This window comes from Orcinus orca, chromosome 12, assembly GCF_937001465.1.
Source record: "Orcinus orca chromosome 12, mOrcOrc1.1, whole genome shotgun sequence".
NCBI lineage: Eukaryota > Metazoa > Chordata > Mammalia > Artiodactyla > Delphinidae > Orcinus > Orcinus orca.
The window spans coordinates 8970876-8984152 of record NC_064570.1 but is presented as its reverse complement, the minus strand read 5'-3'; the positions used below and the strand labels follow the sequence as shown (position 1 = coordinate 8984152).

The following is a 13277-nucleotide window of genomic DNA, read 5'->3' as shown; positions in this document are numbered from 1 at the left end:
ATGAGCCTTCAAGTTAAAATGGCTTAAGGAAACCATTTTCCTTCTGAAAAGGCAGAGAGAGGGAATAGGGAAGGGGTTGGTGGAGGTACGGCAGGGGATGAAGGGCACCCACCCTGAGTAACAGGGAACAGAAAGAATAGTAAAAATAAGAACCAGCAAGGCACAGCATTTGGCTCGTGGCAAGCATTTAATACACTGGAGCTCTTATTTTTGGTTGAGTACCTATTATGTGTCAGGCACTATACTCAGTGCTTTACATAAATTATTTTATTTAATTCTTTCAGCAGCCCTGTGAGGTAGATATTGTTATTTGAATGTACTGTTAAAGAAGTGGTGTTAGGGGCTTCCCTGGTGGCACAGTGGTTGAGAGTCCGCCTGCCGATGCAGGGGACACGGGTTCGTGCCCCGGTCCGAGAAGATCCCACATGCCGCAGAGGGCTGGGCCCGTGAGCCATGGCCGCTGAGCCTGCGCGTCCAGAGCCTGTGCTCCGCAACGGGAAAGGCCACAACAGTGAGAGGCCCGCGTACCGCAAAAAAAAAAAAAAAAAAAGACAAAAAAGAAAAAGAAGAAGTGGTGTTAGGTATGTTGTTCTTGTTATCACTTGTTCCTAAGTGGTAGAAGCAGGACTTCAATGAAGATAGTTGCTTCGGAGACCATTCACACCACCGCTCACGCTGTGGGAAACTGCAGAGGTGGAAGACAGACCCGAGAGCCTTTGCAGTTTTGCTGAGAGTTGGCTGCATTTGTGCCAAACAGTGCTTGAATAAAAGAGAGTTTGCACATGTGAGCCATAAGGAAAATTATGGTATTAGGAGAAGAGTGGTTTCAAATTTAATATTTTTTTCATTTTGCAGAAGAAAGAACACCCACATTGTTCAGTCTTAATGGTATTTGTTAAATCATTTTTAGGCTGTTATATCCATTGCATTTGTTAGGTCAAGAAAAGTTCTTCAGGGCTTCCCTGGTGGCACAGTGGTTGAGAGTCCGCCTGCCGATGCAGGGGACACGGGTTCGTGCCCCAGTCCAGGAGGATCCCACATGCCGTGGAGCGGCTGTGCCCGTGAGCCATGGCCGCTGAGCCTGCGCGTCCGGAGCCTGTTGCTCCGCAACGGGAGAGGCCACAACAGTGAGAGGCCTGCGTACCGCAAAAAAAAAAAAAAAGAAAAGAAAAGTTCTTCAACTGCATATTTTCATCTTTCATCAGTTTACTAACTATTTAAGGTCTAACAGTCAGGGTCAGATTTTTCAAAATTTGCTCCAGGTCCTGATTGCTGACCCCAGTTAATGCAGTTGAAGCAAAATACTCATTACATTGCAATGAGGGAGGATTATCTTTTATGGTTAAGGTAGTCTAAGACTTGAATGTAGTTTTACTTCTGAAAGGTGTCAAAATTAATTTTAGAGATGTTATAAAATGCGATTAATAATGCTCATATTAATACTTCTCTTGAACACATTATACTTATGTGCATATGTTAATGAGGCAAATATTATCGTTTAAAAACTTTTTAAAAATTAAAACAATCTAGGCAGCACTTGCCAACATTTGTGAAATTGTAGGTATGTAATTTCAGGATTTAAAGACTCTAGTCCAACTCTTTTATTTTCTTTCTGACAACCAGAAATTCACGGAAGCCAGAATTCTTAACTCTGAAGCCGAAGCTGATGTGAAAATTTTGGCAAATAGGCAAAACAGAAAAAAGTGCGGAACACTTGCAAAGATTAGCTGCTATACTTAAATATATAGGGCATGTTATGCCTCAAATCAAGAAAGAAAGGATGCTGCTCTTGTCTATTTTTTTAAAAATACACATACATAAACAGACACACAATCAGCAGTGTCATTTCTGTGTACGTGATGGAAAATGAAGGACGGAGGCATAAAGTTTCCATTCCTAGAAGGACATCAATTTAATGGGGGGAAAAAGGCTGTGAATTCTTGTTCCTCTGTGTGAGTTAAAATGACGCTATCCAGTCCTTTCCCCATAAGATCAACTGAAAAAGATACGATATATCTGAGATCAGATCATCACCATCAAAGACACTTCAGTGACTGTCTTCATGCAGACATACGGTGGTTCACACTACAAGCAACGTGCGCTTTCTACAGACTTTCAACTTCAAGAGTGTGATATCCACTTCCGGCTCAAATTATGTTCGGACCGCACACAAATCGTTACATTACCGGGTAGGAAGGATTCCTCAAGGGGGTGGGGTTCAGACTGGACTAGTTACTGTTTTCACTGTTGTCCAGGCTGTGTAGTTGCCCCGAGGGACGAAGACTGCGGGGTGCGCGTGTGTGACACGTGCGTGAGAACCGGTGGGCGCGCGAGTGGGTGTTCGGCGGTTGTGTGTGCGCTTTGAGGGAGTGCTCGCGAGTGTGCAGTGGCTGGAGGGTCTGTTTAGTTGGCGGTTTCGCGCGTGGCAGCAAGCAGGTGACGAGCGCGTCAGCAGCTCGGGCCGCGGCAGAGCGCGAGGCGAGGGTGGCGGGGGCCGCGACCCCAGTACGGAGCCAGCGGGCGTCAACGGACGGGACGCGGGTCCCCGGGGGCGCGAGGGCGCGAGGCTGGCTGGGGAGGCGCCTGCCAGCCGCGCCGGGTCACGTGGTGCGATCACGTGGCGCACAGCCGGGCCCAGCGGCGGCGGCGGCGGCTGAGGGAGGCGGAGACTCCGCGGAGACACTGGGGGAGGCGGCGGCGGCGGCGGCGGCGGCGGCGGCGTGGGGCTGCTGGAGGCGGAGGCAGAGAGGCGCGGAGGAGCGCGGGGCCGCCGCCACCGGCGCCCGAAGGTGAGGCGGGAGCTGGGCTCTTGTCACCGCCGTCCCGGCCCGGGCGCTGCCGCCCTCCCGTGGAGGAGGTGGCGGGCCCGACCGCCGGGCGGAGCGCCCTCCGGAGCCGGGCCGGGCGCCTGTCCCCTCGGGGCGGGCGCTCGAGCCCCCCAGCCCCGGCCAGGCCCCTCTGCCGGGCACGGGCGGGGGTGCGTCGGGCGGCCCCCGGCCGGGGCTTGGGCGGGGGGCGGCGGGCGGCCCCCTCGGGTGGGCTTTCCCGAGGGCGCGGTGGGGAGACGGTGGCCGACACCCGGCTCCGGGCGGCGCTCGCTGCCGTTTAGCGGTTTTAGTCTTTTGTTTCAGTGTCTAAGAAAATGGGGCGATAGAGGAGCTTGGTGTGCGCGCGCGCGCGTGAGTGTATGTGTGTCTGTGTGTAAATCAGGAGGCGTTTGGCTTGGAGCCATTTTTTTCCCTTAATTGTGGAGACAGAAAACGCCTTAATTGTGGAGACAGAAAACCACCTTAATTGTGGAGACAGAAAAAACGGTTTCCCGGGGGAAACTGTGCTCCTCCTCTTCCTCCCCGGCGTCTGGATGGAGTGGATTTCCCTCCCGGCCTCTGCCCACCTTCTCGTCCTCCAGGCTGTCCCCCTCCCGCTTGGCCTTCCTGCCGCCCCACCTCCGTGTTACCCCCGACCGAGCGGGGTGTCTGCAAAGCGGCCCGGTCACCTGTCGTGGCAGCTGCATGGAAATGCTGGCGCTTCTGCTGTTTGGTCTGTGCTGTTTCCTCTGGCAAATCACGGGGATTCCGCTCAGAATGCCAACCCTTCCTCTTTTCTCTCTGCTTAAAAACAAAGTGCATGATGCTGCGTCTGAAGTTTGACCGGCTCGGGCAATTAGTAGGGAGAGGTGTCTACTTTTTCTTGTCACACCACTTTAAGGTTAGAAAGGTGAGGTTCATCTAGCTTTGTGGAAGGAAATAAGGGTGACACAGTTCTGTCGGGGATGGATGTGACTTACCTGCTAAATTGCCATGGTGATCAGAAAGTCTTCTAACACTTCTCCCCTGGTGGACAGTCAGCTCCCCTTACAGGGAGCTCTGCCCTGGATTTCTCTATTTGGGGATTGTCCTCCTCTTTGTATTTTGCAGTAGTTTAGCAGCACCTTAAGGATACCCAGTAGGCAGATTCTTAAAAAAGCACAGGGAAAATAATTTATTTCTAAAGTTTTGAAGAATGTAAAAAAACATTTGGGAGTCCCTTTCTTTGTGCCTCTCTGTCTGTGTCTCAGGTTTGCATTTCTTGGAGTTTAGTTCTTGCAGGCAAGGCCACAGGGAATGGTGCTATGGTCCTGGAGGATGCTCATCCCCAGGCCCTGCAGCACTGATTGCTGGGATTTGGGTTTGTGATGGATGGAAAGTGACAGGGCTCCTTGCACATAGCCACGCCGCAAACCAGAGGCAACTGCCTGGACTCCTGGTGATCCGGTGGGGCAGTTTGGAAGCTGATCTCAACATTGTACAATGATAGCCACGCTCAGATTGGGAGGAACTCAGCCGTCCCTTTCTATTTCTTGATAGTTTACTGTTGTGGAAATGAGTATATGAATAAATTGTGAATAGCTAAATCTAGTGTTTAAGCATAGGACTTAATTTGTGTGAGAGAGTTGCTAGAGGATGTGAATTTCTTTGGAGAATTTTAAGTGCTCTATTTTAGTAAGGGCTGTGAAAGTAGCAGTGTTTTCCTGTGATGGGGGAGGTATTGTTGACCTCTAGAGTTGGAAGTATGTAGTACTGAGTTAGAGGGATCATATAGGGAAAATTTTTTTAACACAGTGAAGCTTTATGACATGGGCAAAGAATAGAAAGCCCAAGTTAACTTCCTGTGCCCGAGAAATAGTAATGTATTTACTACTGTTTATTTTAAAACCAACTTTTCATTTAGAAAAGATGTGTGTATCATATTGAACTTTCAAGTTTTCATATGGAGCTATATGAGTGGTAGTTTGATTATTTACATTTTCCCCACCAAAACCCTGCATGGAAAAAAACTTTTTTCAGGCATAAAAGGATATGTGGTTCATGAAACCTGTTTTATATTGAACCATCCAACATTGATGCTGAGATCCCCAGTGATGAAAGAACAATAAAGAGACAGCAGCCTTCCTTCAGTGCTTTCCATGTGCAGGACTAAGCTAGGACATTGTTCTTCATCTGTTTCACTGCATTTACAGTATCAATGATCTCTTTCCTGTTCTCTTCTGTGGATGGATAAAGATTGAAGATAGATTGAGTGACCCAACTATGCATGTGATTCATCAAATGCATTAAAAAATTGAGTAAGGGCTTCTCTGGTGGCGCAGTGGTTGAGAGTCCGCCTGTTGATGCAGGGGACACGGGTTCGTGCCCCGGTCTGGGAAGATCCCACATGCCGTGGAGCGGCTGGGCCCATGAGCCATGGCCACTGAGCCTGCGTGTCCGGAGTCTGTGCTCTGCAACGGGAGAGGCCACAACAGTGAGAGGCCTGCATATGGCAAAAAAAAAAAAAAAAAAAAAAAATTGAGTAAAACTTCTGTTATGAAATGTCTTGATTTAATTATTGCATTGGTTTCTATTGGTTCCTGCCCTGTGAAGTATTTTCAGTATTACCAAAAGCTTTTCCCAAATTGTACATCTCTCCTTAGTGAGACTGCAGGGAATATGTAATTGAAATGTCGAATTTCTTTTAGTTTGGTTAGGATAATGTTAATTTAGTCAACTAAATTTTAACATATTAAAATACTAAGTTTTTTATGATAAAATATACATAACGTAAAATTTACCATGTTAACCATTTTTAAGTGTACAGTTCAGTGACATTAAGTGCATTCACATTGTTATGCAACCGTCACCACCATCCATCTCCAGAACCTTTTCATGTTCCTGAACTGAAACTTTGTATCCATTAAACAATAACTTCCCATTCTGTCCTCCTCCCCCCCCCACACTCCTAACCACCACCTTTCTGCTTTCTACTTTCTGTCTCCATGAATTTGACTACTTTAGGTCCCTCATATAAGTGGGATCATACAGTATTTGTCCTTTTGTCACTGGCTTATTTCACTTTGCATGTTTTCAAGGTTCATCCATTTTGTAGCATGTTTCAGAATTTGCTTCCTTTTTAAGGCTGAATCATATTCCATTGTATGTATACATTACATTTTGTTTATAAAGGTTCTAAATTTTAACATACTAAGTGTTAGCAACTGAGGTAATCTCATGATGATCAAGAGCTCTCACTGGAAATTATTTAACTATGATTTGTTTAATTAAAACAGAAAATCAAATTAGCTGTTTTAAAATTTTATTTAATTTTATTTTTTAATGCACAGTACCTTTTTAAAAATTTTATTTATTTTTTATACAGCAGGTTCTTATTAGTTATCTATTTTATACATATCAGTGTATATATGTCAACCCCAGTCTCCCAATTCATCCCCCGCCCCCACCCGCCCCAACTTTCCCCCCTTGGTGTCCATACGTTTGTTCTCTACATCTCTGTCTCTATTTCTGCCTTGCAAACTGGTTCATCTGTACCATTTTTCTAGCTTCCCATGTATGTCTTAATATACGATATTTGTTTTTCTCTTTCTGACTTACTTCACTCTGTATGACAGTCTCTAGGTCCATCCACATCTCTACAAATGACCCAATTTCGTTCCTTTTTATGGCTGAGTAATATTCCATTGTATATATGTACCACATCTTCTTTATCCATTCGTCTGTTGATGGACTCTTAGGTTGCTTCCATGTCCTGGCTATTGTAAATAGTGCTGCAATGAATATTGGGGTGCATGTGTCTTTCTGAATTAAGGTTTTCTCTGGGTATATGCCCAGTAGTGGGATTGCTGGGTCATATGGTAATTCTATTTTTAGTTTTTTAAGGAACCTCCATACTGTTCTCCATAGTGGCTGTATCAATTTACATTCCCACCAACAGAATGCACAGTACCTTTTAAAAATATGGGAACCATGGGGGATGAAACTAATATGTATGTTATATCCTTTCTGGGTCCTTTAATTTCCCTTCCACGTGGATAGTGACATATGGTACATCTTTCTGAAATTTGCAGCTGATGCAGATGATGTTTTTTTCCTCAGCTAATGTTATAATGGTGGTATATTTTGCTGTATGGAAGAGCATGAAGGACTCACCCTGAGGTATACATACATTGTGTAGGAATGTTTGATTATTTCCCTTTATTTGCCACTCTCCAAAATCATGAGTTGGTTCCCTGCCATCTTCCAATGGTAATGGAGCTAGGGTCTTTTCTTTCCTTTTTTTTTTTCTTTTTGAGGATCTTTATGAACTTCTCTGTTTTAGCATATATGATGCGTTTCAGTCCATTTCAGTTATTGTCCTTTTGATGCTCAAATTGCCATATCTTTGGGCAGATAGACTTATTCAGTTTGGCTCTGAGTCCTTATGACACAGCTCTAGTAGCCTGTAGTAGCTTCCTTGCTTTCTGGTGTGACAAGATGTTCCAGGCTCATCCTGTAGCCTTCCTGTTCCAGGTTTGGAATCAGAACAGACCATTTTTAAAAGAAAAATAAAAGAGAAAGTAAATGACCAATAAATATATTAAAATATTCAACTTTACTAGTAATTGAAGAAATGAAATTAAAAGCAAAAATAAGATACCATTTGTTATGAACCGAATGTCTCTCCCCCAAATTCTTATGTTGAAGCCCTATCCCCCAGTGTGTTGGTATTTGGAGATGGGGCCTTAGGGAGGTAATTAGGGGTAGGGTGGAGCCTTCATGATGGGATTAGTACCCTCATCAGAAGAGACAGACAACAGAGAGCTCTCCAACCCCTTCCAAATCACTTCCCTCCCCGCCCCTCACCATGCACAAAGAAGGGGTCATGTGAGCACATAGCTAGATGGCAACCACTTACAAGCCAAGATGAGAGGTCACAAAAGAAATCTGCCTTGTTGCCATCTTAATCTTGGAGTTTTCAGCCTCCAGAATGGTGAGAAATAAATTTCTGTTGTTTAAGCCACCCCAGACTGTGGTATTTTTTAATGGCAGCCTGAGCCAACTAAGACACCATATTTCAATGATTATATTGACAATGTAATTTAAACTCAATTTAGACCTTACTAGATGTGAAACAATTTGGTAAAGCTTGATATAAAGTATTATGTTATTATGATTACTTTGGGTATCCATTCTCTTGGTAGTCTTAATATTTGGGCATTTCCTAATTTGGAGTGGGAATAAGGATGATAGTAATTCCCAGTGCTGGTGAAGATGAAGGGACATGTATACACTTTGGTCTCAGTAGAGGTGTAAATTGATGCACTTATTCTAATCTTTAAAAAAAATTTTTTTAATTTGGCTGTGTTGGGTCTTCGTTGCTGCATGTGGGCTCTCTCTAGTTGGCGGTGAGCAGGGACCACTCTTCATTGAGCCGTGCGGGACTCTCATTATGGTGGCCCCTCTTGTTGTGGAGCACGGGCTCCAGGTGCGCGGGTCTCAGTAGTTGCGGCCTGCGGGCCCTAGAGCGCGTGGGCTTCAGTAGTTGTGGCTCGCGGGCTCTAGGGCACAGGCTTAGTAGTTGTGGCTCGCGAGCTTAGTTGCTCCATGGCATGTGGGATCTTCCCGGAGCAGGGATAGAACCCATGTCCCCTGCATTGGCAGGCAGATTCCTAACCACTACGCCACCAGGGAAGTCCAATACACTTATTCTAAATAGCTACTATTATGTGTCAAAACGTAAAATTTGCATAACCTTTAACCCAGCAAGCCCACATTTAGGAGCTTATCCTAAAAAATAGTAGGAAAAGTTAGCAAAGGTATATGTATACAGTAAAGAACTATTTACTGTATACGGTTATTTAGTAAATAACCTTAAGTAAGGAATTGATTAAATAGATTAGGGTACCTTCTTTGCATACAGCCATTGAAAATAATGATATAACTCTATATTAACCAATCTGGAAGGAGGCCCATTATATATTATTGAGTGAAAAAGAGAGGTTACAGAACTGTAGGCATAGCAATTACATATAATATAGGCATAGAAAATGCTGAATGACTAGGCTTTGCAGGCCAAGAATCAGACCTTCGAGGAGCTAGGCTTCAGGAACCGCCTAATGGGCAGTCTGTTTCAGGTGCCGTGGTCTTGAAGACAGCACCCACTGATTTCATTCTTGTGTTGAAAGATTTAGTTTTCCTGGGGAGAGACTATGATTGGCCTTGTTAGGTAGTTTGCCCTTTGGCTGTATGTGTGTGTGTGAGTGTGTGTGAGTGAGTGTGTGTGTGTGTGTGTGTGTGTGTGTGTGTGTGTGTGTAGGATTGCTCTCAGTTGACAGTCCCACAAAGATATAGAATGGAGGAATCACAAGGTGAGTTGGGGTGCTTTTAACTAAAGAAAGGGAAGACATTCCAGGAAGACAAGGCGATAGATGCCCACTACACATTCAGTTAAAATTAAATACATTCTTTGCTCATAAACATTGAATTAATTACTGCATCTCCATAAATTACTACACACTCTGATAAACTTGGGCTTTCTTTTCCTTTTAACTTCTGTTTTGGGCATGTTAGGACCTATACCAGTGGGTCAACTCTATTTGATTTCTGGCTTTCATAGAAAATGGGTCAAAATTAAAATTTTGGATTATTCTTGGATTGTAAAAATTATGCCATTTTCCCTTTAAATGTGGTTAATTCAGAATCAAATATATTTCTCTGATGTCAGTAAGTAGAAATAGAAGTCTTTGCGCTTATGTGGTGACAAGGATACTCACCTTTGAGAGAAAGTATTTTAAGAATAGAATGGAAAAGTAGTGTTTATGGAAAGCCTCCTAGTAATGGCGTAGTAGGCTGTAGAGTGTAGAAAATTATTCTGTAGTTGTGCAGAGGTGCTGTGCAGATAATACAGACTCACTTGAACATCTTTCTCACTGGTATTATTTCTAATCAAAAGCACAATTAGAGTCAAAATGGATGTGAAAGAGCTTTGAGAAAGATAACACACACTACAACTTAAGATTTACAGTTTCTCACTTTTTAAAAATTGAAGACTTAATTTAGACCTTAATGGATGTGAAAGGATTTGGAAATGCATAATATAAATTATTATGTTGTTACAATTATTTCTGCTATGTCTTTTTTTGGTAGTCTTAATACTTGGACATTTTCTCCCAGTTTGGAATGGGCATAGTAGAACCACTGGGTTATAGTTTTTCTTGTATCAGATCTGTTCGTGTCTGGTTAAGGCTAAGAAGTTGGCCTTTTTCGTGAATAATTTTTATGACAGTCTCACCCTTTCCTCTTAAGTCTCACCTGTTGATCCCAAGCTAGTTACTGTGTGGGACACTTGGTTCTACAGGCTCTTTGGTATCTACTTTCTAAAACTGTTGCTCAGTGTTTTCAAATTCTCCTTTGATAGAGACAAATATCACTGGGTTCAGAACTTTTTCATCCTAACTGAATGTTTCTTTGACCAGTTTCTTGCAATCAGCAAGGGAAGATTAGTTTAAATTTTGGAGGCAGTTACACCTGGTGTGTGTGTGTGTGTGTGTGTGTGTGTAATTTTCAGTCTCTGGCAAGAGAAATGAAGAGTCTTGTGTAGAACATCCTTTGAGTACCATGTTGTTGGCCCCCTATGAACCTTTCCTTCATCTTTGGCTTTTAAGAGTATATGATACTGTCCTGGGGAAACACATGGCATTGTGTCAGAGTGCCAGAGGTCCTCCATGAGGACAGGCCGGTTAGTACTGGGACAGTTTTAATATTCCAGAAAAGCTGATCAGTAGTGATGTTATCATGTGCTGAGAATATACAGGATTATCTTCACATGTAAATCAGTTTCTAAGCTTCAGACAGTCCTCTTAGCCACAACCCAGATGGACAAATTCAGCTCCAGTGGTTAGAATATCAAAACATGCGTGATAAGAAGTTAGCCTGATGCTGTGGATGAAAACCCTGGACACCAGAGCTGACATTTCGGGTGGCCATAGTTACTGCTGTGTTAAATCATCAGGAAGTATATGTATTAACATCTGTCATATTACACAAGAATGCCTTCAAAAAGTCATTCCTGGATTTAACTTACCTGAAAGAAAGAAGTGTAAGGAGGTTGGATCATGGGGACAGCTAGGTGGATGAATGTGGCTAAACCCAGGTCACATTTTCCAGTGCCTACAAATAGTTGGAACCCTTTTTGTTTTTGTGCTTGCCGTCTTTTCCCAGGAAATGAGAATCCCAGTCTGTGTTTCCTTTGTAGGAAGTTAACTTTTCAGAATTTTCTGATATCTGAATGATGAAATAAATTCTGTAGTATTTGAAATGCCTGGAATAAAATACAGCAACTCAGTAAAAGAAAGCTCACAGTTTGCTTATTTTATTCCAACAGTAGTAATTTTTAATACTGTGATAGAGTGAGAATGAAAGTGGCACACACATTGTTCTGTCTCCTCACCCAGCTTTGATTTTGAGGGACTTGGGGATAAATTAAGTAGCGTGGGATCGGGGTCCCGCCCACAATCCATCCGTCATAGCTAACTGGAGCATCACTTCCCAGCCTTTGTGGATTTATGGCGTCCTGTTTGTGTTTGATTTTGCATCTGCTTCCTCCTCACCATTCTTACAGCTACGACAGCCAGGTCTCTGTTATCAGTGGAGAGCAAAGTGCTGATATATGAAGTCCACAAGTTATCACCATAATTCAGTTTTATCTAATTATGTCAACCTTTAATTTAACTAATCAGCACCGAATCTTTTCTGGACCATTAACAAGCTGCACAATTACATTGCTGTATGGAATAGATTTATTTAAGTTTTTGATCAACTAATTAACGTTGTTTTGAAAAATTTCGTGATACAGTACAGTGAATAGGACTTGTACTTATGTGTATTTATGTGCAAGAAATGGGATAGAGAAACATTAAGTACCATTGTAGGTCCCTCCTAGGCTACAAATGCTTTTCTTCACAGAGGTATTCATAGGAGCAATAATGTTTATGAGGTGCTTTGACATCAGCCTCCTATGAATTTAATGTAATAAGTTTATTGTAAATAAGTAGAGAAGTCTCAGGATTAACCCATGGTTCAGAAATGGTGTATTGTTTTTAATTCTGAGAGCCTTGGGATATCCCATTGTCTTCCCTTTCTTTGCTGTCTGTGATTTGCAAACAACAGTGATCTCTGCTGATTAATGGTCATAGAAATGGAATCTCCTTGGCCGTCCTTCACCCGTGTTCAGATGGTGAAGTTTTTCTCTTTCATGTGACATGGAAGGATGTGCGTGTATTTGGCTTTGGGGAATTGAGCTATTTCTCTGGTGTATGTAAGACAGCTGAAACTTGTGGGAGAGAGGTAGGCACTGTCACGTGAACTATACCAATAATCACCGGAGGTCAATATAAGCCAGTTGCTTCAAACCTTTTACTAGATGGTTAATGACGAGCACAATTGGTTTAAGTTAAACCTCCTTTGGTGCTAATGAGCAGTAAGGTGGACCCAAGGTGAGATGTCTGAGGAAGGAAGCCTGCTGGGGAGTCTGGAGTTATTCACAAATTAGATCATGAATGAGCTTCAAGAAATTAAGATTGGGTTTAATTCTATTCTTCGTTTTGTGTCTACTTGGCCTTAAGTACTGTCTTAAATACTTAGAGTTATTTTAAGACATGAACTACTGTCTTTTAGCATAGGAAACTCCAGGTAAGTAGGGCAACAGAAAGTCTGCCTAAGCTTAATCGAAGAATGTAATCAGCTGGGGTGCAAACTTCTAGCTCCTGAATTTTTATCTAGTGGTTTTAATCATGGTCACACTATTCTGTGTGAAAAATATTTTATCTTTTGACTTCTATATTGTTTTATGTATGGAACTTCAATGTTCTTTTTGCTTCTTAATTTTAATATAATATGACTAATATTAATTCTTAGTATAATTCTAACTGACATAAACTCTACATATATGGAGACACCTTGAAAGAAGTATATTCTTTCTTCAGATTCTCTGGTCCCCTTCTAAATTTAAAAGCACAGAAATAACAACAACCAAAAAATTACTAAGATTGGTTGGCTCTAATATAAACTGCTGAGTTAGTTGTAACTGTATTTTATTTTAAGAAGGTGCTTTTTCTCTGAATAGGTGAGTCTCTAGAAATCCAGGTAAATGGGGCTCCAGGTGGGAGGCGACTGCCCACCTGTGGTGAGTGCTTTTCTGCTTCCTTTTTTTCTGATTGGCTGGTGCTGAAATTTGAATCTGGTTTTGACCTGCGAGGTCTTCACACACCTTAGTCTTTTCTCAGGATTCCCACTTCTGGTTGTGGTTTGACCTGTTTTCAGTATTGTGGGCACCAAGTAGGTAAGCTTGACATATTGCGCTCATAAAGAAGAAAAGAGTCCTAGATTCTAGAAGGAGACTTTGGTTAGGAGTGGTCCAACAAATTGAACAGGGTTAGCCGCTGTGGGGAAGGCTGCACTGAAGCTCTGCTTTCTCTAGCAGAGCCCCCA

The 13277-nt window shown here is 42.9% G+C and overlaps 1 protein-coding gene across 2 annotated transcripts in view; it reads left to right on the top strand.

Moving 5' to 3' along the window:
* Positions 1–2643: 2643 nt before the first annotated feature.
* TULP4 (TUB like protein 4) overlaps positions 2644–13277 on the top strand; it is a 225203-nt gene continuing 214569 nt past the window's right edge. The window contains exon 1 of one of the 2 annotated variants that reach the window (XM_004278894.3): positions 2644–2789. The gene's annotated coding sequence lies outside the window, so the exon portion shown is untranslated. The remainder of the gene's footprint in view (positions 2790–13277) is intronic. The other variant, XM_049695450.1, reaches the window with a different exon arrangement.